Source organism: Furipterus horrens, unplaced genomic scaffold, assembly GCF_987537825.1.
Source record: "Furipterus horrens unplaced genomic scaffold, mFurHor1.1.pri manual_scaffold_17, whole genome shotgun sequence".
NCBI lineage: Eukaryota > Metazoa > Chordata > Mammalia > Chiroptera > Furipteridae > Furipterus > Furipterus horrens.
In genome coordinates this window covers 97,393,024-97,419,608 of record NW_028327187.1, presented here as the reverse complement: position 1 = coordinate 97,419,608, position 26,585 = coordinate 97,393,024, and the positions used below count along the sequence as shown (strand labels likewise).

General features: G+C 37.0%; 1 pseudogene; it reads left to right on the top strand.

Moving 5' to 3' along the window:
- LOC149991669 (glycine N-acyltransferase-like) overlaps positions 1-25,701 on the top strand; it is a 41,431-nt pseudogene extending 15,730 nt beyond the window's left edge.
- The last annotated feature ends 884 nt before the right edge of the window (positions 25,702-26,585 follow it).

Sequence of the window (26,585 nt, the reverse complement as noted above, 5' to 3'; positions counted from 1 at the left end):
ATTGCAAAAGCCTGCCACTCTCTCTCTAAGGGCCTCTGTTAGGTGCACCCACAGTCCTGGTCCAGAGTGCTAGCAAGGTAACACCCAGGGAGCAGCGCACAGCTCAGCCAATGACAGAGACTGGAAAATAATACCACAGCATCCTGCCCCTCAGCCGAGACAGCCCTTTGGTGCATCCTCACCATGTCTTCTCAAAGTTTGGTCCCCAACAGCTGCAGTGTGAACACCCAGGAACTTGCTAGAAAAATCTCAAATTCTCAGACCCAATCCAAGATATAATGAATCAGACTCTGATGATGAACCTCAGTACAATGTTTAACAAACTCCCCTGGGTATTCTTTTCTTTCTTTCTTAAATATATTTAAAATTTTTTATTGTTTATGCTATTACAGTTGTCCCAACTCTTCCTCCTTTGCCCTCCTCCATTCAGTACTCCCATTCCCTCTAGCAATACCCCCCTTAGTTCATGTCCATAGGTCATGCACATAAGTTCTTTGGCTTCTCCATTTCCTATACTATTCTTAACATCCCCTTGTCGATTTTGTTCCTACTAATTATGGTTTGTAATCCCTGTACCTTTTTCCCTATTCTCCCCCCTCCACCTCCCTGCTGATAACCCTCCAAATGATCTCCATACCTATGATTCTGTTCCTGTTGTTATTTTTTGCCTAGTCTCGTTTTTGTTTTTATTTTTTAGATTCTGTTATTGATAGTTGCCATTTTCATGTTCATAGTTTTGATCCTCTTTTTCTTAAATAACTCCCTTTAACATTTCATATAATAATGGCTTGGTGATGATGAGCTCCTTTAGCTTTACCTTGTCTGGGAAGCACTTTATCTGCACTTCCATTCCAAATAATAGCTTTGCTGGATAGAGTAATCTTGGTTGTAGGTCCTTGCTTTTCCTCCCTTTGAATACTTCTTTCCAGACCCTTCTTGTCTGCAAAGTGTCTTTTGAGAAATCAGCTGACAGGCTTATGGGAACTCCTGCCAAAATTTGGGAATCACTGCTTTTCACCATCTTCTAGAGACCACCAATGAAACTGAGCGCAAGATGCTCTGAGCGGCAACTTGCTTATTAAAATGCCTTGAATTCTCCTCATTTGCTTCTCTATTTTAACTACCCAACTCCCCTATTGGTGCTTCTAGGAACACAAATAAACACACACACACACACACACACACACACAGAGAAATCGTTCTCGTTGGCAGCCGTCCGTCTCGAGAGACGATGGTGTAGCTTCTTAAGAGTCTATCTGCACCGCCAAGAATGGCTGTGCAGTCCGACTCGGGAGTGACATGGTATCTGTCTCCTCCCGTGTTGAATCGACATCTTGCGATGAAGCTACAGAGCCTGGGCAGGGTGATATGGAGGGTCTGCTGTTGCCCATGCAGCAGACCCCCCCTCTCTTCGCAGCTGAAGGGTCCAAGGGAAAGACGGAGTCAATACAGCTTGGCTTCAGGTGCGCCGCAGGAGTTGCCGGTGTTGACTACAACGTCAAACCGCCTTAGGGACTCCGGCTCCGGATTTTCTGTCCGGGTTTACTCCCTTAGCCTTTCCCCTGAAGAGGTATGCCGCAAGGCAGCGGAGGTTTTTTGGAGTCAGAGTTTTCCTTCTCTGATGTGCCCTGACTGGAAGATCGAACCAGCGACACTTAGCTCGCAGGCCGACGCTCAATCCACTGAGCCAAACCAGCCAGGGCCGCACACAGAGAAATACATATATACACATACAGGCACACCTCAGAGGTACCGCGGGTTCGGTTCCAGCCCTCCATAATAAAGCGAGTATCACAATAAAACAAGTTAAAATCTTATTGCTGGTGGAGGGTTTGAAATAAAAGAAACCAACGTCTATGAAGTTCAGTAAAGTGCAAAAAAAAAAAAAAAAAAAAAAGAAAGAAAGAAAGAAAGAAAACCCCGAGGTTTGTCTGTACTCAAATCCCAGTCTCAATATCTGCCTCTATGGGAATTTATTATGTAAAAATGACATTAATGCTGCCTGTCTCATAGGACTACGTGCAAACCACATGTGATAATAAAAAAGTGCTTAGAATAGCTCCTGGAACATGTTACGATGCTAAAGAAAAATAAGTTACAATTGTTATTATGATTACTAATTGAAAATACTAATTTGATAAAAATAGATTCAATATTTGGATCTTCTAAATAAAATGAAAAAAATTTAAAAAAATAATTATCTTTGGCTTTTCAATGTTAAGAACCACCATAATTTAATCATAGGATCTTATTAAGCTTTTTTCAAAAATTTTCATCTGCTTGAGGTATCAAAACTGTTGTAGTTCAATTAACTCTCCATACTCTTTCAGCACTGCTAGTATTTTTTGATTTAAAAATTGTGGCCACTTTCAAAGAATGACACTCCTGGAAACATTCATTTTACAGACTTGTAATCTCATGCCCATCACTATGTATTTAATAATTGGCTTTGTTGGGAAATTGGCCCTTCTATTACTGAGGTATTATTTAAAAACAAAGCCCAGGACAATGTTACTGTGGCTTCCTAGATACATCTCACATTTGGTAATTCAATATGATAATAAGTAGTAATTACCTGATAAGTGAGCCCCAAAGTAGTCACATCTTCTTTCCTGACAGAATGATGCTTTTTTTTCTGCTCTGGCTGTAAGTCCCACACAGACATTTGCCAGAATGAAGACTCACCAGGGGGAGCAGCCTCTATTGGGAGCCTAGAAGCTCTTTCATAAATACAGATGATTCAAAGAAAATGTACTGAATCCACCAAATGAACAAATCCTCCAAATTCAAAAATGGATTTCTGAATTTAGCAGTTTAAATGATATGGAATATGCTAAGGGAGAATTTTTTCTGAAGTGTCAAAACAGTACAATGAACTCATGTATCCCTTCAAATTAGCTTCATTGACTGTTAACTTTTTGTCAAATTTGCATCATCTCCCTCTCTTTACTGAATACACAAATTCACATGCATACATACATAACAATATCGCTGAACCAACGTGAGAGTTAAAGACATCAAGATTATTTACCTCTAAATTCTTTTTTTAATAAAGAGACATATTCTAGTCTCTTTTTTATATTTTTTAAAAATATTTTATTTATTTATTTTTAGAGAGTGGGAAAAGAGAGGGAGAAAGAGAGGGAGAGAAACATCAATGTGCGAGATTTACATCAATTGGTTGCCTCTTGAACATCCCCAATGGGGAACCTGGCCTGCAACCCAGGCATGTGCCCTGACTGGGAATCGAACCAGCAACCCTTTGGGTTGCAGGCTGGCACTCAACACACTGAGCCACACCAGCCAGGGCATTTATCTCTAAATTCTAGACAATTTATTGATTAAGAATAGGGGATTCCTCTTACTTTTAAAGCAATTGACAGGGGTGGACAAAAGTAGGTTAAATTGCCAGTCATCATTACCTAAAAGATATAGTGCAAGTAAGGATACAAAATAATAACAATAATAATAATAAGAGGACACATAATACAAATATATAATAAAAAATAAATAGTAACGTAATAGTGAATTCTTTTCATACTCGCTACTGTAAACCTACTTTAGCCTAACCCTGTATTTTGTAATCTTTTTTGGTATTATCATGACATTCACATATAAAACATCTGCCTGCACATAAAATTAGATAAAAACACTATATAACACCTTAACTGTACTATTACAGGAAAAATATAAGGAAAGTATAATATCACAAAAAAAAATTAAAGGATAATCATCTACACTAGATGTAAGAATGAAAACATCATATTGGTGCTTTAAGTATTATAACCTACACTATTATCATCAGTGATAGTTTCTAAATCCTGAATTTCTGATAAAATTCTGAAACAAAATAAAGTATAAGCTCCTCTGACTATATACAACCATTGAATTATTGGAAAACTCATGGAATATTAAAAGACTGCAGAAGTGCTTTGTGTTGATGTAAAAAATAAGTGCCTGTGTTCACACATATATAAACAGGCTTCCTGCTTACATGGATATGTGGCTGTAGGGTGTCGTAAAGTTGTGTGGAATGAAAGGACAGCTCACTACTGTGCAGGGCTGAGCTGTACACTACACAGTACACCACATACCTGACTTGTCCCTCTTTCCCAGACACCTCTTAGGGAAGTACACAGCTCACAATGAGAACCAGGGACTTACAGCAGAAAAAGCACAGAAATTATTGAAAGCTACATGGCATTAACTTTTATTAACTAAAATATAGCTTTCTAAAACATATTATTTGTATAGATATTTTATTCAACAACTCATTAACAACATCAAAGCTGTACTCATTTGACAAAAACAACAACAACAACAACAACACACATTTGAGGCCTGAGACACCTATGTGTTCATGATCCCTATATACAGATAGCTTCAAGCGTTTTTCTAATATTATAAGTACCAATGATGAGCCTCCAGATGGAGCATTAATACAAAAGATTCAAGAAACTTAGTAGATCCTTCAAGTTACCTTAACATATTTGCTAAGATCATGCCACCCATCCCCCGGGCCCTGCAGCAATTCCTTTGGAGGGTATTATTATAAAACAAAGATAGAAACAATTCTCCCTTTGTCCCTATATAACTCCAATGTCAAAACAGTAATGTCGTCCCACAAATATGGGCAACTTTATATAAAATAGCTCTAGTAATTTCTCAAGAGGACCTTAAGACGAGTGCAAACTGAACTTAAATGCCAGTGAAACATTTTTTTTAAAATTATAACTACATTCCTAGTGATCATGGGTAGCAGTTCAGTATATTGGTTTAAAGGTAAATATACCAGTTATTTGAAATTCACTGTATTTGAATGATGATAATATTTTGTTTCTTCTCAAAAGTGTATTTTACAAAGCTAGTTTTGAAATACAAAATTATTCTATAGTAATCATTTTTTTAAATGAGAAACAGTAAATACACACACAGGGGTGAGCAAAAGTAGGTATACAGTTGTTTGTATGGGAAATAATACAATAACTAATAAATAATAATACAACAATAAACTCTGTAGTTCATGGACTCACAGCTGTAAATCTACTTTTGCCAACCCCTGTGTGTATATATGTATGTATATACACACATGCATACACAATGCATGCAGTAGATAATGCCTCAGTAATGTGCTCTTATATAAAATAGCAAGGGGTTAAACTGTGAAAAACAATATTACAAATACCTACTTCTAAATTCAGTGACTAAAATCACAAGAACCTAATAGAATTGAAACAGGAACCTTAATTACAAAAGGCTAAGAGGTGTCTCTCTGACCTAATTTAGGTATGAGTTTATAGTATGATACAAAGTGTTTCCTGTAACAAATACTGTATTAAAAAAATCACAGGGTAGAGAAAAAATTCTAAGTTTTTTCAAAATACTTTAAAGTAAAAAGAAATCAGTGATGTATTTAGTCACTGACTTCTATTCTTCCCTAGTTATGACTGGGGGGGGGGATAAAAATTACAAATGTAATGCATATCATGTTCTCATTCATTTTTCTCTTTTTGAATAAAGGAGAAAACAAGCTTTGGTTTTACATTCGGTAGTATAAATGCCAATACTTGAGGCATCATATTTTAAATCAATATAAAAGTAAACTATGTGCTCTAGAGCAAAATTCTGTAACAGGAATAGAGTTCCCCAAATTCCTGCTTCACTTTTGACACATATTTTTAAAAAGTCATTTGGCTGCAAAGTGTGTATTAGCTTGATTGAAACATGAAATGCGCTCATATATCCTATACATAGGTGTACTTGTTCTATGTTTCTTCCACTACAAATAGTGAAGATATAAGTATTCAACTTATGTACACCTTCCTAAATTTTCCTGAATGACATCTCAGAAAAACAAAACTATCCAGAAAACATCACCTTTAACTATACGCATACATGTATATGGGTATATATGTATATATGCATGATTGTGTATAAATAACATGTATGTAAGTATGCATATAGAGACAGAGACAGACAGAATGGAAAAAGCACATGATAACTCTGCCTCTTGTAATTCTACAAAGCGGCTTTCTTCATTGATGTCAAATGTGATTATATTTTGTGTAACATGAACATTGAATGGTAGATTGAGTGCAATAGCTTTTAGAATGCAGGTTGTGATACACCTATCACATATCAAATAGTATTACATTTGAATTTATAACCTAGAACTGAAGAGTTTTTTCAACACTTTGAACTGACCACAAGAAGCAAAAGGTTCAGAATGCATTTAGACTTTTGAGAGTTGACGCATTTAGTAAAGCTTTGTTACAGAAAATAGTTGAGAATACACAACATATTCCATGTGATGACTAAAAGAATATTTCCAGGAATCCATTTATGGCAGAATGTCATTTATCACTACAAACAATGAAGATCATATAGATAAAACTTATCACCCAAAAAGAATAATTTTTTAAAAACTTTAGATGTTATTTGTTAAAAAACTTAAATAATTTGTAAGCATAGTCACACAATTATTTATGGCTATATTATTTCATTGTAGTTCTAAAATATTAACATGTTGCCCAGGTTGGTATGGCTCAGTGGATTGAGTATCAGCCTGTGAACCAAAGGGTCGCCAGTTTGATTCCCAGTCAGGGCACATGCCTGGGTTGTGGGCTGGATTCCTGGTTGGGAGCCAGATTCCCAGTTGGGGGCGCAAGAGAGGCAACCACACATTGACATTTCTCTCCCTCTCTTTCTCCTTTCCCCTCTCTCTAAAATGAAATTAAAAAAATATTTTTAAAAGTAAAATAAAATATTAACAGGTTTATTTTTCAGTGTTGAACCTGAAAATGCTAGTTACTGGCAGAGTCTTAAAATAATAAAAGTAAAAATATTACAAAGTAACGTGCAAAATATAATATTTAAAAATATAGAATCTAAAGAGAGTGTGTAATATATAAATGAAATATAAAACATCTATAGAACTTCCATATGGAGACGATATGACAGGTAATCCTTTCCTATGCTTATCTGCATGTTCAAATGTTCTGCAGTAATGTATTACTTAGAAACAAGATAAAAGCAAAATACATAAATATCTATAAAAATGTATTTACTTTCTCTGGATATGTAAACCTGTATGGATATCACTAGTTGGTAATAAACCCAGGAAAAGTGATCAGGGTAAAGGTAAGAGCAATCAGAATTAGACATGTTTTCCAATTTGTGCCTATATTACAGTAGGGACTATCTCGTTGCTTTTGTACCCTTAAAAAAATTTACAAAAAATGATGTTTTAAAAGTCTAATTTCTCACAGTCTCTTCTCTCTATGTCTACTTTAACCCTCACCTCTCAAAAAAAATTAGCTTCCTCATCTTTATATCTTTTGCTAGTCAACTGTTGCCTTTACTTTGACGAGCAAGCAATCTTTCTCACTATTCAAGAGAAAGCCTAAGCAACATACTAAAACCAGAAAGAAAGAAAAGAAACACTATAGATAGGCCTCTTTAAGGGTATGAAGTGGAAGATTAAGTTTTAGCAGTTTCCCCAAAACTGGCCTCAGTATTCATCGCTGGACCATAGGAAAATTGCAGCTGAACTCTGTCTCCAATTACATAATATCATCTAAAGCAGCTCTAATATAACCTGCTGTGATGATGAAGAATGTTCTATAGCTGCCCTGGCCAATAAGATATTCATTAGATACATGTGACCTTTGAGTAACTGATATGTGACTGGTACTGGGTTTAAATGTTTACATTTTCACATGTGACTAGCATATCCAAAATAGTCAACTTAACATTTACTTTATGCCCTTGATGCAAAGGCAACAAGTTAATTTTAGGGGAGAAGTAAAAATTTCAGGGTATACATATGTTTAATAGTTTTTTTGAGGTATAATTTGCATACCTTAAAACCCATTTATTTAAAATGTATAATTAAATGTTTTAGTACATTTAGATAAGTGTACAGTCGTTACCACAATTTAATTTTAGATCATTTCATTATCATAAAAAGAAACTAAAAATTAACAGTCACTCCCTACTCTTCCCCAATTTCCAGCACTAGGCAATTACTAAATCACTTGTATCTCTATACATTTGCTTATTCTGGACATTTCATATAGAATCATGGAGTCTGTGTTCGTTTATGACCTACTCCTTTCAGTTAGCATAGTATTTTCAAAGTTTATTCATGTTGCAGCATGCATCAAAATGTCAGGGTTATTTTTATTGCCAAGTAATATCCTATTATTTGAATATGGCACATTTTATTTATCATTTACCAGCTGATGAACAATTGGGTTGTTTCCACTCTTTGACTAATATGAATAATGCTACTATAAATACTCCTGCACATGTTTCATGTGAATATGTGTTTCCAGTTCTCTTGTGTATATACTTAGGAATGAGATTGCTGGGTTATATGGTAATTCAATGGTTATCACTTAGGGGTCCACTAAACTGTTTGCATAATGACTTTATCATGTTATAGTCCCCCTCTTATTACTAATAATACTGAGCATCTTTCTGTGTAATTAATAGAGCAATTTTTTGGAAGAAATTTCTCTTCAAATCACTTACCCATTTTTAATTGGGTTATCTTTTTAATATTAATTGATATCAATCTTTTATATATTATGGATAGAAGATTCATATCCATTAAAATTTTTGAAAATATACTCTCCATTCTTTGAATTGTCTTTTATTTCCATGGTGGTATCATTTGCAGTACAAAAGTTTTACATTCTAATTCATTCCATCTTTTATCACTCATACTTTTGTTGTTATAGTTAATGAATCATTGCCTAACCAAGGTCAGAAAGATTTACTTTTTGTGCTTTCTTCAAGTGTTCTATAGTTTTCTCTCTTTTTTAAAAAATATTTTATTGATTGCTTTTAAGGAGAGGGAGAAGAAGGGAGTAAGAGAGACAAAAACATTGATTTGTTGTTCCACTTATTTATGCACTCATTGGTTGATCCTTGTGCATGCCTGATCAGGGATCAGTCCTGCAACCTTGCTGTATTGGGATGATGTTCTAACCAACTGAGCTACCTAGCCAGCCTATAGTTTTATTTCTTACATTTAGGTCTAGTATCCGTTTTGAGTTAAATTTCGTGTCTACAGTAAGATAGAGATCTGATGTCATTTTTTTCACATGGATATCCTGTTTGGCACCATTGTTGAAAAGGTTATTATTTCTTTCATTCAATTGTGTTGGCACACTTGTTGAAAATCAACTTATAAATATAATGGTTTAATTTTAGACTATCAAACTCCACGATTACTGTAGCTTTCTGGGAGTTTTGATATCAGGAGATCTGTGGCTTCCATCTTAGTCTTCTCTTGCAAGATTATTTTGTCTGTTCTTGGTCCCTTGCTTTCCATATAAATTTTAGGGTCACTTTGTCAAATTCTTTAAAAAATCCAACTGGGACTCAGGTAGGTAATGCATTGAATCTATAGATTAATTTGAGGAGTGTTGTCATATTAATAACTTTAAATCCCAGATTCATAAACACAAATGTGCATTTATTTAGATATATGATTTTATTTAGCAAAGTTTTACCATTTTCAGAGTACAAGTATTATACTTTATTTGTTAAATCTATTCCTAACTATTTTTATTCTTCTTGGTGCTCTTGTAAATCGATTTGTTTCTTAGTTTTATTTTCCCTTTAATAATTGCTAATATATAAGATCACTATTAAATTTTGTGTATTATTGTTATATCCTGCAATTTTGCTAAACACATTTATTAATTCTAACATATTTTGGTGTGGATTTGTTATAATTTTCTATGTACAAAATAAAAAAACCTACAAATGGAGGCTGTTTTACTTTTTCTTTTTAAAATGGATGTCTCTTTCCCCTCTTCTTTTTGCCTAAATGCTATGGCTACACCTCCAACACAATGTTGACTAGAAGCGGCAAGAGCAGACATTCTTATCTTGTTCCAGACCTTTGGGGAAAAGAGTTGAGTCTTGCACCATCAACTGAAACATTAGCTGTGGGTTCATTATAGATGTTTCTTTATCAAGTTTAGGAATTTCCTTTGTATTCCTGTTTGTTTAGTGTTTTTATCAAGAATGGGTATTATATTTTTTAAATTATTACTGTGAATTTATTAATAGGACCAGGTGGTTTCATCCATTACTCTATTAATATAGTGTATTATATTAACTGGTTTTGGGATATGAAATAACCTTGCACTCCCTGGTAAATCCCACTTGGTCATGGTATGTAAAACCCTTGTTAGATTTGTTTCCCTAGTATTTTGTTGAGGATTTTTGCACCTGAAGCAACATGATGTTTGGTCTTCAGTTTTCACATATCTTTGTTTTTGTTATTAGGGCAATACTGCCCTCATTAAATGATTTCATAAGTTTTCTTTCTGCTTCTGCATTTTTAGAAGAGTTCATAAAATTTGCCATTGGATCATTTTGAAGATTTAGTCTCCTTAGCAAAGCTGTAATCCAATTCTATTATATTATCTCCTTCCGTTTGAAATGGAGTTGTGAGTTGCTGTTGGTAAATAGCTGGCCTATTACAGAAAATATTTGCATTTGGTAGTCAGGTTACAACACAAAGTAACTTAAGCAGTTAATACACCAGCCCTTCTGGAAAGTCAGAAATTTCTTTCTCACTCTTGGCAAAGCTGTCATTCAAAGCTGGGGAAATTCAAAAATAATAAAACACCAGAACAATAGACACACTTATTCTTCAAGAAGCTGTCTAAATAAAGAGACAAAAATTTCATTTGATGACTTGTTTGCTTTTGTAATGCTTTACAAACCATCCTGAGAGATCTGATGGATCTTTAAATGGTTAACATTTAATAGTTATAAAAAAAGGTAAACTTAGAAAACATCTTCACCTGCTGGCTGTTTTAAAGGATACTCTGCCCAAAATCATTCAAATCACTTATGGAACTGATTTTGTGATACAGCCTCGGATCATGTAAGAAAATAAGAAAATATATAATGAAGCATTTTCAACTGGATATAAGCTTAATTTTGGATAATTGGCCCATGCCCTTGTGTGTGTTTAACAAAGACAGAATAGAACACAAACTCTTAGAATGGGAAGAGAAAAAGTAAGTTGTAACAGACTTGTCCTGTCACTGAACAACAATGTAACTTAACAGAACAGATGAGGAAACCATTTTCAGGCACTGGGCAGTAACAAGGGCAGGCCTGTGACACCTCAGAAAAGTGAAGCACAAAGTAAGCAGTAGTAGCTCCCTGTATTTCTGTCTAGAAGCCCATTTTGGCAGTTGGGCAGGATAATCCACCCCAATGTGTTGGCTGTCGTGAGCAGAGGCAGAGTTCTGAATTCTAAGCTGCTGAAGATGCAGAATCCATGCAGTAGGTAACAGAGAAGAGGGAACTGTGCAGAGAGAGGGCCCCAGGAATCTGCATGGGTATACACCATTCTTCCACAGCCAAGAGTAGTTATGAATGTGTAAAACTCTGGGAGCTTAGCAGAAATCACCTGCTGTTCTGTTGAGAGCTTAGCAGTGATATAAGAGGACATTTAATGCTAGGAACATGGCGTTCCAGCTGAAGTCAAGAGGAGAGCAAGACCTCACTCAACACTTTGGAATGAACCCCTTCCTTGGTCCCCCCCAGCAAGACCTTTTCTTGGCAGCATGATCTTGGATATAGCATAAGAGGTGTGGCCTAGGACTAAGTTCAAGTCAAAAATAGTATTGAATAAAAGACTCAAAGAAAAACAAAATTGTGTCAGGCTGATAAAGAATAAAACCATATCTAATACACCAAAAAAGAACTATTAATAATTTAACTAATTGCCTGAGCAAAGCTCAAAGTCCTTTAAATGAGGAGGACTGTCCGTAACGCTTTACTTACCATGTCCATCATACAACGACAAAATTCATAATACGGAAAGAACTAGGGAATGCATCCCACAATCAAGATCTGGAAGAGAATGTGAATGTCCATTCCAGGAAAACAACTCGTGCCTGAGTTCACACATGTACAGTTTCTTCTTCCATTACAGTTCAATCTTTGCCTTTTATGTCTCTGACCATTTTTCAACAGCTGGTAAAAGTACGTTCTGGCAAAGAACTGTATGCTTTCATTCAATGCATTTTATTTTGCTGAATCTTCAGTAACAGATTACTCATGGTACCCCTGAATTCATGTCACATATTCAGCAAATTTGAAAAAGTGATCATACACTAACTTGAATATGGGTTTCATGAGGACAGAACTGTAGCATTTTTCTTTTTTTAATAATGTATTCATTTTTGCGAGATGGAGGAGGAGTAAGGGGAGGCTGCGCTCTCAGGCTCCTGAGAACCATCTGTAGTTTGGACTAATTGCAGACAGAACATCTCAGTGAGCAGCTGGACACTGGCAGGAGTCGAGCCTGGGCACTGCTGGATTAGAGAAAAACCATCTGGGAATGACCTGTTTAGTGAGGATAGCGGAGGAAAAAGGGATGAGACAGGATCCCTGACTGGGGTGGCTGCCTGAGCTGTGGCTGGAAGTACACAAAGACTTTTTGGCGACCACAGGCTTCCCCAGAGAGGAGTTGGGAGGAGAGCAGATCTCTGCCCGCTGGCAGAGACGGGACTCGACCAGGTGGCATTGACGCTGGAAGATGGGAGACAGCGTGCTGTTGTACAAGTGAAAACGTAATTTTTCCTTTGTATTTTTCTCTCGTGAACTGTGGAGGGGGGAAGGAAGTTTGGAGGTAATAGAACATTCTTGAGGAGCGCAGGTGCAGAAGTGCGCTCACCCACTCCCCAACCCTCCCCTTGGGTCTCATGGGAGCACATAAGGAAGTGCCCTCATTCACTGGCCCAGGTGTACAGGGCCACGTGTCCAGGTGCCCCTCGGACACACCCCAACAGACATAAAATCAGTGACCCAACGGGCGCAGGGAGGGCCCACAGGACACGCAGAAGACTGTGCGCAGTCGCCCCTGGCCAGCTCCAATGGGCGCTAGGCCTGAGTGCCAGGCCAGAGCACCAGGCCGGAGCGCAGAACACTTGCTCAGGCTAGGCTCTGCTCCTGCCCGCCCAGGTTGGCGCAGGAACTGTGGGTGGCTGCGGCGTGGGAACAGTGTGCAGCAGCTACTCACAGACACTCACTTCTACTGAGCACAAGTGTCTGGGGCCCAGCCCTAGGAGGGGAGAAACCAACTCCCGGAGAGCGGCTTGGCAGGCCTGAGGTGGGCTCTCGGGCGCCTTGCGCACAGGGGCACCTCAGCCAACTCCAACAGGTGCCAAAGGAACACGTTGTGCAGGTCACTGTGCGCACACCACTGCTGCAAGGAACAGGAACCTCTGACCTGCCACATTAGACCAGCTGTGGACGCAAAAAAAGAAGAGGACACACAAAGGCTGAAGTGAGTAAAAGCATTCCTTTTTTTTTTTTTTTTTCCTTTTTCTTTTCCTTCCTGAAGGGAAAAAAAATTATATCTCTAATTTGTTTCATACAATCTCTCCTTCTCATCCTTCCTCTTTAACTGTTGTTTATTTTTTGTGGGTCTAGTTTAGCCTCCCTTTCACTCTAAATAAATAGAAAATAGTTACTATATAAATCCAATACTATACAATTCCACTTTCCTACTATATTCTGCACTCTTCCTTTTTTTTCTTCTATAGTTATTAACATATAATGTAAATATTACCGTCTTGCACAGTCTCAACTGTTATTAATCTCTTATCCCCTCTCTCAAAAATAATATTTTTCCTCCCTAAAAACAACTCTTATCTATTCTTCCTATAGTATAAAAGCTCTAATCTCTCTACATTTATATTAATACTGGCTCGTTGGCTAACGATAGCGGGATAGAGGGTGGGGCATATTTTTGAGGGTGTGGGTCTCCTGCCTGGGCTGTGTGTTTATGTTTTTAATAGCATCTCCACAAAAGAACTCAAGACAAAGTGGATAGAGTGACTCTCAATCAACTAGCCAGAAGGAAGATCCTAACAAAGAGCACCTGAAATATAACCAGACAGCATAAACAAACGACATAAAGGGTAACCCAAGAACATTAGGCTCAGAAGATCAAAGAGACTGCACCACTGAAACCCCCAGATATCCTACAAAGAATCTCATACCACAAAGGTGGGAAGTCAAAGAAGACAAACCCAAAAAACAAACATAAGAAGAATCCAACATGGTAAGATGCAGAAACAACCTCTCAATGAAAAGAGGAATCCCCAGAAAGAGGTAGATGAAATAGACATAGCCCAAATATCAGACACAGAATTCAAAACAATGGTGGTGAAGAAGCTCAATATACTCGACAACCTTAAAAACAACTATGACAACCTCCAAGGAAGATACCAACAGCTCCAAGAAAATTACAGGGAACTTGCAGAGAACTACACCAGCATAAAAAAAGAGATAGAAACTATGAACAAGAACCAGGAAGAAATGAAGAATGCAATCTCTCAACTGAAAAACACAGTAGAATCAGTCGAAAGCAGACTAAATGAAGCAGGGGATCGGATTAGTGAGTTAGAAGATAATGTAGAAAAAAATTCTCAGACGATACACCAAAATGAAAAAAGATTGAAAAAGTATGAAGAAGAGGTAAGGGAATTACAGGATACCATAAGGAAGAACAATATCAGAGTCATTGGAATTAAAGAGGGATCAGAAGAACAAGGAATAGAAAAACTGATAAGAGAAATAGTGACAGAATATTTTCCTAACCTGATGAGAGAAAAAGTTATGCAAGTCCAGGAAGCACAGAAAGTTCCAATAAAGAGGAACCCCAAAAAACCCACTCCAAGGCACATCATAGTTGAAATGGCAACATTCCAAGACAAAGAGAGAATCCTAAAAGCAGCAAGAGAAAAACAGCAAATAACACACAAGGGAGCTCCGATAAGGCAATCGACCGATTTCTCAACAGAAACACTACAAGCCAGAAGGGAGTGGTCAAAAATATTTCAAGCAATGAAAAACAGAGGCCTACAACCAAGAATACTCTACCCAGCAAGACTCTCATTCAAAATAGAAGATGAAATAAGGAGTTTCTCAAAGGAAGACTAAAATAATACATTTCCACCAAACCAGCATTGCAAGAGATGCTAAAGGGAATGTTCTAAGAAAAAGGAAGAGAAAAAAAGAGTAGAGGAACAGAGGTACAAAGGGAAATGAATAAATACATGTCAATGATAACCTTAAATGTAAATGGATTAAATGCTCCAATTAAAAGTCATAGGGTAACGGAATGGATAAGAAAACAGGACCCAAATATTTGCTGTCTACAAGAAACACACCTCAAAACAAAAGATTTACATAGACTGAAAGTACAGGGATATAAACAAATATTCCAAGCAAATGGACCTGAAAAAAAGCCGGGGTAGCAGTTCTCATATCAGACAAAACGAATTTCAAAGCAAGGGCAATAAAAAGAGACAAAGAAGGACATTTCATAATACTTAAAGGAACAATCCATCAAGAAGATGTAACACTGATAAACATATATGCACCCAACATAGGAGCACCCAAATATATAAAGCAAATACTAGAAGACCACAAGAAGGATATTAACAACAACACACTCATAGTCGGGGACTTCAACACACCATTATGAACAATAGACAGATCATCGAAGCAAAGAAACACCAAGGATATACAGGCACTGAGCAACACACTAAACCACATGGACTTAACTGATATATATAGAACTTTTCACCCCAAAGAAGCAAAATATACATTCTTTTCAAATGCACATGGGACTTTTTCAAAGATAGACCACATGATAGGACACAAAGCAAGCCTCAACAAATTCAAGAAAATTGAAATCATATCAAGCATCTTTTCAGACCACAATGCCTTGAAACTAGAAATCACCCTCAGAGAAAAAAAAATCAAAGACACCCAAACTCATGGATAATGAATAACACGTTATTAAACAACAAATGGGTTAACAATGACATCAAAGAAGAAATCAAGAAATTTCTAGAAATTAATGACAATGAACACAAAACAGCCCAAAACCTATGGGACACAGCAAAAGCAGTCCTAAAAGGGAAGTTTATAGCAATACAGGCATATCTGAAAAGGATAGAAGAAGCTCAAATAAAAAACCTAACCCTAGAGCTACAAGAACTAGAACAACAACAACAAACAAAGCCTAGGGCAAAAATAAGGAAGGAAGTCATCAAGATCAGATGAGAATTAAAAGACATAGAGACTAAGCAGACAATCCAAAAAAATCAACAAAACTAGGAGCTGGTTCTTTGAAAAAATAAACAAAATCAACAAGCCTCTAGCCAGGCTCATCAATAAAAAAAGAGAGAAGATCCAAATAAACAAAATCAGAAATGAAAGAGGAGAAATCACGACTGATACCACAGAAATACAAACAATAGTAAGAAATTACTACAAACAACTGTATGGCAAGAAATTTGACAACCTAGAAGAAATGGACAAATTTCTAGAAACATACAACCTTCCAAAACTGAATCAAGAAGAAGTGGAAAGTCTCAACAGACCAATAACAAAGAAGGAAATTGAAACACTAATCAAAAATCTCCCTGCACACAAAAGCCCTGGACTGAATGGCTTCACAGGTGAATTTTACAAAACATTTAGGGGAGAACTAACTCCTACCCTCCTCAAACTATTCCAAAAAATTCAAGAAGAGGGAAAAATCCCAAACTCTTTCTATGAAGCCAGTATTACTCTAATCGCAAAACCAGGTCAAGACACAACAAAGAAAGAAAACTACAGGCCAATATCACTGATGAACATAGATGCTAAAATCCTCAATAAAATATTGGCAAACAGGATCCTGCAATACATCAAAAAGATCATATACCACGATCAAGTGGGATTCATCCCAGGGATGCAAGGATGGTTTAATATTCACAAATCAATAAATATAATGCATCACCTAAACAAAATGAAAGACAAAAATCACATGATCATATCAATAGATGCAGAAAAAGCATTTGATAAAGGACAACATCCATTTATGATGAAAACACTTAGCGAAATGGGAAAAGAGGGAGCATACCTTAACATAATTAAGGCTCTATATGAGAAACCTGAAGCCAACATCATACTCAATGGACAAAAACTGAAAGCATTCCCCCTGAAATCAGGAACTAGACAAGGCTGTCCACTCTCTCCACTCCTATTCAACATAGTGTTGGAAGTCCTAGCCACAGCAATCACACAAGACAAAGAAATAAAAGGCATCCAAATTGGGAAAGAAGAAGTAAAACTATCATTATATGCAGATGACATGATAGTATACCTAGAAAACCCTATAAACTCCACTAAAAGACTACTCGATATAATAAGTGAATTTGGCAAAATGGCAGGGTACAAAATAAATATAGAGAAATCTAAGGCATTTCTGTACACCAACAATAAAATATCAGAGACAGACACAAAAAAGAAAATACCATTTACTATAGCAACAAGAAAAATAAAGTACCTAGGAATAAACTTAACCAAAGAGATAAAAGACATGTACACTGAAAATTATGCAACATTGAAGAAAGAAATTAAGGAAGATACAAATAAATGGAAGCAAATACCATGTTCTTGAATGGGAAGAATCAACATCATCAAAATGGCCCTATTACCCAAAGCAATTTACAGATTCAATGCAATCCCTATTAAAATACCAATGACATATTTCACTGACCTAGAACAAATACTCCAAAACTTCATATGGAACTAAAAAAGACCCCGAATAGCAAAAAGCAATCTTGAAACAGAAGAACACAGCAGGAGGAATCACGATACCAGACATCAAACAATACTACAAAGCTACTGTGATCAAAACAGTCTGGTATTGGCATAAGAACAGACATATAGATCAGTGGAACAGAATAGAGAGCCCAGAAATAAACCCAGGCCTCTATGGTCAACTAATATTTGATAAAGGAGGAAGGAACATAAAATGGAGCCTCTTTAACAAATGGTGCTGGGAGAACAGGACAGGGACGAGCAAAAAAATGAAAGTAGACCACCAACTTACACCACACACAAGAATAAACTCAAGATGGATCAAAGACTTAAATGTAAGCCGTGACACCATAAAAGTCCTAGAGGAAAACATAGGCAGGAAAATTTCAGATATCCCACGTAACAATATCTTCATGGATACATCTCTTAAGGCTAGAGAAATAAAGGAAAAAATAAACAAATGGGACTACATCAAACTACAGAGTTTCTGCTCAGCAAAAGAAAACATCAGCAAGATGAAAAGGAAACCAACCATATGGGAAAACATATTTGCCAGTGATATCACAGACAGGGGACTGATCTCCAAAATATATAAAGAGCTTATACGACTCAAGATCAAGAAAACACACAACCCAATTAAAAAATGGGCAAAGGATCTGAACAAACACTTCTCCGAAGAGGACATACAGAAGGTCCATAGACACATGAAAAAATGCTCAACATCATTGGCCATCAGAGAGATGCAAATAAAAACCACAATGAGATACCACTTTACACCAGTCAGAATGGCCATCATCAACAAATCAACAAACAACAAATGTTGGCGAGGATGTGGAGAAATGGGAACCCTACTTGCACTGTTGGTGGGAATGCAGACTAGTGCAGCCACTATGGAAAACAGTATGGAATTACCTCAAAAAACTAAAAATGGAACTGCCTTTCGAACCAGTGATTCCACTGCTAGGATTATACCCGAAAAATCCTAAAACCCTAATTCAAAAAAACTTATGCACCCCTATGTTCATAGCAGCCCTGTTTACAATAGCTAAGTGCTGGAAACAGCCTAAGTGCCCATCTGTAGATGAGTGGATCAAAAAACAGTGGTACATTTACACAATGGAATACTATGTAGCAGAAAGAAAAAAGGAACTCCTGCCATTTGCAACAACATGGATGGAACTAGAGAGAATTATGCTTAGTGAAATAAGCCAGGCAAAGAAAGAAAAATACCATATATCACCTAATACAGGAAACTAAAAAACAACACAAACAAACGAACTAAATAGGACAAAGAGTCGAATAGTAGTCAATAGGAGGGAGAGGGGAGGGAGAGAAGGGGTATAAGTGAGGGAAGGGTTTAGTCAAGGAACGTGTATAAATGACTCATGGACATGGACAACGGGGAGGGATATGATTGCGGGAGAAGGGGTGGGTTGGGTGGGGGGGAGCAATGTGGGAAAAATGGGACAACTGTAATTGAAAAACCAAAAAATAAAAGGAAAAAAAAATAATGTATTCAGGTAACACTGGTTAATAAAATTACATAGGTTTCAGGGGTACAATTCTATAATACATCATCTGCATATTGTATTGAGTGTTCAGCACCCCAAGTCAAATCAAGCTTGATTCCATCACCACCACAGTACTGTGGTATTTTTCCCCTGTAGGAATCTTTTTTAAAAAATTCTCACCCAAGGACATGTTTTGATTGATGAGAGTGAGAGTGTGTGTGTGTGTGTGAGAGAGAGAGAGAGAGAGAAAGAGACAGAGAGAGAACGACAGAGAGAAATATCCTCAGTTGCCTCCCATACACCCCGTGACCAGGGATCGAACATGCAACCTTTCGGTGTATGGGACAATACTCCATCCAACTTAGCTACTGGCCAGGACCCCATTGACAATCTTTTAAGCCTCTGATGAGTGCTGAAAATGAATTGGTATCCTTACTTCACACTTACGATCTTCTACTATGATACAAATTTAACAACAGGTTCAATTTAGCTGTAATCATAGATCTCTAACACAGATGTGTATACACTAATACTTATATATCTGCTAATCTCTTCATAGAGTGTGTCTTTTTTATTAATTTATTTTCTTCTTTATTAATGCTAATTGCTGGTCCTATAACTTACTAGTTAATTTTCTCCCATATGCTGTCCCTTTGCCCATATTTGACAAGTCCATAAGTACATAACAACTTTCTCTTTTCCTTTCTCATCTTCAATTATCTTTCATTTCTTTCTACCCAGGAACATTTATGACATGTCTGACTTTAAAGTCTATAGGTAGGATTCAGGCAATAAGACAGCAAGCCTAAATGCTATTTAATAAACTATTTCACTTTTTCTAATCCTGTTGTTCCTATGGTAGACTATCATGCTTAATTTCTGTAGTAAATATCTATAATTCCTTTAGCCATATCAGAAAGAAGAAGGGGGAGGGTCTAGTCAAGGAACTAGTATAAATGGCACATGGACATGGACAACAGGGTGGGACTGACTGTGGGAGTTGGGGGTGGGCAGAGCAGGGGAGAGCAACGGGCAAAAAACTTGGACAACTGTAATAGAACAACAATAAAAAACAAGAGAGAAAGAAAGGAAGAACGTCAGATAAAGTCCAAATTTCTTAGACTGGGAAATCCATGTTTCTACAATCCAAAGTAAACCACATTTTCAAATTTCAGATGCTTCCCAAATGCTATATGCTATCATAATAACACCTAAGTAATTACCATCTCTACCTCTGACCACAGTATTTTCATATCATTACTCTCTAGATTTCTAAAACTTTCAAGGACCAATTCAAATATCATCTTCTCCTGAAGCCTTCCCTTCTATAACCCTCTCTCTCCCCATTTACTCTCCACCCAAACTATAATGAACTGTTCGTATTTTCCCTGATATAACCACTCGGTTGATCATTATGCACATAAAATGTAAGTAAAATTCAATTAAAAAATCTCTCAACACCTGCATATAAAGAACATGAGAACTTGTGTGATAAAGTATCTTGCACTAATGGCTCCTCCTGACATATGCATGCTGACAGAAAGAAGTTGTTAAATTAAGTAATGGCAACAGCCTACGCTTAAGGAACTTTTAATTGATCTCAAGTATGTTTAAAATAATTTCTAAGTAAAAATAAGAATGAGAAACAAAACATTTCGTAAAAATTTGGTTCACCATCTTCAATATTTACTAAATAGAAAGCACCTACTTTCAACAATGTAACATGTTTGTTTCTCTCCTTACCTTCACTCTACATTATTTTTCACTTCTTCGCACCTTTTTATAACCAAAAGCAAATTTTAAAGCTCAAAACTCTAATAATGAGATGGTTAAAGAAGACTGTAATTTGTTTTGATAAATTATCTAAATAGAACAGCTCTGTGACTAGTGATTTACTCTCTTTTGGCACAAAAGCTAAAGGCTAGCTTCATAGTAATAAGATTGTTAGAACTTTTGCATAGTTACTGAAAAAATTGAGAGCTCTGTGCTCACTCTTTGTTCAGTTGTTTCTCATCAGATGACAGCATTTTTTTCCCCCTCTCATCTCTGATCTGCTGCCTCTCGGTAGTTCATCCCGGTTTCAAACATTCTTTGCTGGGTGTCAATTTTATTCAGTGTTCAAACCTCTGATCTGCAGCTTAAAACTAACTTATTTAGTTGCATCTTTTCTGGAAGAAGCATATTGATAAAGGGAGGAATATTGTTTTCTTTTTCACTTTCCCATTGGGAAGACAAAACTCAGTCATCTTTTTGCATAGCAGATAAAAACAGACAAATCTAGTCAAGCCAGAACAATACACAGGAGAGTTCAGCCTGCTGTCTCTGGGAGGGGGGGGTTATGGAAAGTGGATACATGTATTCTCTCTGTTCACCAATTTAGATCCAATCAAGACAAAATTGTACATTTACATGAAAAGACATAGTAGATAAAACAGGACATTTATTTTTCCTCTTCAGATGCTTCTGATGCAGGCAGAACAGGAGCATTAGTCAGCAATATATTTCAGAATATCTATTTAACAGAGCCTTACTATAACACACCAAGTCCCCTCACAGAGAAAATTTTGAAGATTTATAAAAACTATTTGAATCATGCCTTTTAAGTTGAACTCATATGCTTTTTAAAATGCATAGTCTCCAATTAACACTCAATAGTTAATAATCATGAGTATCACATCACATCTAACTATATCCTTTCTCCATCTACCCGCACCCACCCACAAGTTAAATTCTAGCAGAATCATTAACTCAACAGGAGAAAAACAGACCTTTTATGTTTCTTTTATTCCACCTGGGTAAGATCTGAAAAATGTCCATCTCTTCTGCAAGCTTTCTCCAATTCTCTCTTTCAGTAAATTACCATAAAAGCCAAACTTGGATGAATCAATAGGCTTTACCTAACATATCAGAAGTGCTGAAATGGAGACAGATAAAAAAGCAACACAAGTGATCAATAATAAATTAGGTTGTCTGCAGTAGTGACGTCAGGCCAATGTGAGAAAGTATTTCTTTCTGAGCTATTAGCCCCTCCAGCATAAGAGGAGTCCACTGATGAAAGACAAAATGTAAAAGACGATGCGATGTTTCCATCCACTCACTAAAATTATTTTTTTTAATTTTTTTGGTTGCCTACATCAACTCATTACATATTTAAAAAATCTTTAAATTGTTCCTTCCACTCAACTCTTGGTTTTAGGTATTTTGCCAAATGCCAGAAAACCACAGTGGGATAGAAGGATCACAACACAGTTTCCTACACAAATTTCATCAAAGACTCCATGAACTCGAAGAAGAAACCCTGAAGTAGTGAGAGTTTTAGGGTTTCAAAAGGAAGCAAATATATTGAGGAAATGTTGGGCGGAGGAAATATTCATAAAACTAGCTGTAGAAATCCATGAGCCACAGATGGGTAATTAAAAGACATTAGTTTGAGTAAATTATAATATGAAAGAGTCTCTCTGCTCCTAGTCACTGTTTCCACCCTTGTCAGAAATTTTCATCAATGCTGTCTATTTAAACCTGTGAGCACAAACAGAACTACAGACAACATAAGCCTCTGGAGGATGGAATGCATGGACACATAATCACGCTTATCAAGTTGCCTTCAGATCCTACATTCATACATGCTGAGTAATTTTTAAAATAACAAACAGTCCTGTCTGGTCTGGCTCAGTGGATTGAGCGCTGACCTGAGAACCAAAAGGTCACCGGTTCGATTCCCAGTCAGGGCACATGCCTGTGAGTGGACCGGGTCCCCAGTTGGGGACGTGCGAGAGGCCACCACACATTGATGTTTCTCTACCTCTCTTTATCCCTCCCTTACCCTCTCTCTAAACATAAATAAAATCTGTTTTTAAAAATTAAATAACTAATATTAAGTCTGTCCAGTTTCTTTACTACACTTTGTTACTGTTGCAATCCATTTTCATCAGATTTGCCTCCTGTGTCCTATCTCCAGAGTATTTAAATATCTATTCCACAGTAAAAAAAAAAAAAAAAAAGATTCCAGTAACCTCTCATTTATTTCTCAGAATTCTTATTCCCTCACTGTTTTAACTGACTGGCTTTCACAGAAAGACACCCCTTTTCCAAGCATCCCTCAAAAATAGAAGCCCCTCACAGGGTTATGGATCTGCTATTGTGAAACTTTTTAATGTCTATTCAACAGTCTTCTTCTTTTACCCTCATGTAAGTATCTTTCAGAACTTGATCACAGCATGCAAAAATACTGTTCATTGTTCCTTCTCCTTATTTTCATCTTTAGGTCTCTGTTGTTTCATCTCCATCAGGACTTGGATACCTAAGCTCCAGCCTTTCCACCAACTACAAATCCTTCCATCAAGATAAGAGAATTTCAATGTACATTATACTTAATGTATACACGGTCTCAATTGTCATTTAGTCCTCAGTCCATTAAAATATGTTACTCCACACTCCTGGCTTTTTGAAACCCTCCCATAAGAGATTCTGAGACACCATTTTTCTGACGTCCCACCTCTCACTCTGAATGTATCTTCTCATTTCCATTTGCAGACTTGGTTTGTTTCTTATAAACCAGAATGTCCAAGCATTTCATCTTCAGATTTCATATTTATTCAACATGTGCATTCTCCCTTTTTAAAATAATGCATATCCAAGGCTGGAGCAATCACTTCTATGCTTATTACTCCCAAAATATAACAATAGTTTCTACCTACGTTTGGGCCTCTGACACATACAATTTTTCAAAAGGACATCTCTATCTGAAGGGATCATGGAAATCTAGAAATCAATGTGTCCAAAACTGAATTCATCATCCCTGAGTACTCTTTCAGTAAAAATATTCTGGGAATCGTAAGCTCACTGAATCATAATATCTCTAATCATGAAATCATATGGAAAGATTTGGCAAAATATTATAGAAATTAGATTTACGCAGTGTTATGCTTACACACTTTTTATTTTGAAAGAACAGTGTTTATTTTATTATTTTAAGGTTTTATTTATTTACTTGTAGAGAGAGGGAAAGGGAGGGAGAGAAACATCGATGTGAGAGAGAAACATTGACTGGTTGCCTCTCACATGCCCCCAACCAGGGACCACCCAGCACCCCAGGTGTGTGACCCGACTAGGAATCAAACCAGCAACATTTTGGTTTGTGGGATGATGCCCAAACAACTGAGATACACCAGTCAGGGTACCTACACCATTTTCTAATCAACTGATTAGTAAGGCTATCAAAAGGACAATTGGTTAAATATTGACCCTTATTAGTAAAGCCATTATAGATCCCAAGTACTAATAAAGTCATAATTCATCTAATTAAATATAAGAAATATAATGATGGCCATTGGCAGGGAAGTTAGAGGGTGAAGGGCTGGAGCAAAAGGAGAAAGGACTCATGGACATGGAAAACAGTGTGGTGATTGCAGGGGAGTGGGGGTATAAGGGGGTTAAATGGTGATGAGAAAAATACAATAAAAAAAGATGTCTATATCACAAGAAACTACACACTGTATACTCTTCTCATTCCCAGAACCAATCAGACCACATGTAGAAAATAACTTCAACTTCATTTTGGCTGCCGTTTAGAAAGTATGGATAGAATGGTGAATAACCTACCATGTGAGCACTTAAAGGGGTGGCTACTAAAAGGTAGATGACTTTGATCACTATACCAATACTTACCAAATCTACTCCAAGAACCCCAAGAACTGTAAGGAATTGCTTGGCTCACCGGAAGTCGTCAACTGAAAATAGCATTTGCAGATCCAAAGTTCACAGCCCAGCCTGAATGAGGTGATACAAAATCTTGCAGCCACGAAATTCTTCAAAGCTGAACAAACACAGTGCTTTCTCTATGCGGGCTTGACACTGTAAAGAAACTGATTCCTTCCCTGTTGGATGTAAAGAACTTACCACCTGGTGATGACACACCCAAGTTCATGTAAGTCTGATAAATTCTCAGCACCACCCACAACTCTCATTCCTGAAGTATCCTCCCAACTTCTCTTCTGCTTTTACTCTGGCCTGCCTACAGTCAATATTCTTCAAAGCAGGCAGAATAATCATTTTTAGAAATGTAATTTAGACGACAGAAATATGAATAAATATAATAAATACTCATAGACATTACTTTTCTCTTAGAACCTCCAAAGCAAATCAAGAAATGTTTATACTTTCATCCCTGGATGTCACCCATGCTGCCCTGGTAAATAAATCCTGGCATTTTGGCGGCAATGAGAGGAGCTGGAGATTCATTGAGCACTGTATCCAGAACTTCCACACCTTCTGTCTGCTGGGGCCTGAAGGGACCCCTGTGTCCTGGGCCCTAATGGACCAGACAGGAGAAATGCGGATGGCAGGCACTGTGCCTGAGTATCAATCCCAGGGCCTCATCTCCTATGTTGTCTATACCCAGTCCCAAGCTCTGAACAAACCTGGCTTCCTGTTGTACTCTCACATGGACATGAAGAACAAAATTATGCAGAAAATGAGTTATAATCTGAATTATCTCCGCATGCCCTGTACCTGGAACCAGTGGCACTGTGTACCTCTGTGAAGTGTCAAGTGAGCTCAGGCATGTGGCTGGAACAGTGGGTAGATGAGGAGAGAGAACAAATAAATGGTAATTGTAATCATCATAAAGGATTGGGCTTTGGGAAGCAATGTGAATGGTCCACCATTGTGGTCCCTGCACTCAAGTCACTCACCGATGGGCTTCCCTTAGATTTCTCTGCATGGAACAATCTGAAGAACTCCACATTGTTTAGTTCCCCTCACTTCTGGGGATATCAATGACACTTTCATCGGCTACATGTTGCCCAAATGGCTTCTCTTGGAACTCGTAGTGCATGAATCAGTAGAGTCTTGCCAAATTTATCAGGGAGGGGTAATATTTCCTGGGACTTATGACTCATTTCTTTCTCTTTGTATGGCTTTTCTCTTAAAATCAGCAAGTGGACTGTGTTCATTAGGTCTGTAGAGATAATCCTCTCCTCTGATTGCTGCTTTATTGGTACACTAAACAATTATACACAAATATATATGAAACATTAGGTTAAACATAATGTAAATGATATAGCAGGGAGTTATTAAGAAAAAAACTAACTTACATTAACCTGTCCTCTCCTCTCTTCACACCAGGGAAAATAGTTCAATACTGTTTCTAAAAGCAGAGTTTCCTAAATCCATGAAAACCCCTTAACAATAAAGAAAGTGTGTGATTAATCATGAAAAAATACAATAAAATAAAATAAAAGGTAGAAAAGTCTCAAATACTGGAAGGAAGGATATATCTTGCTTCTGGTTGTAGAAAGGGAATCATTAGGACTATTCTACGGGAGGAGGAGATTACAGAAAATACAAGAGTATTGCCATTTACAGTGTCATGGTCTGCCTTATTATCTTCCAGATCTTGATGTTCTAAGGGTGTTTAGACAATGG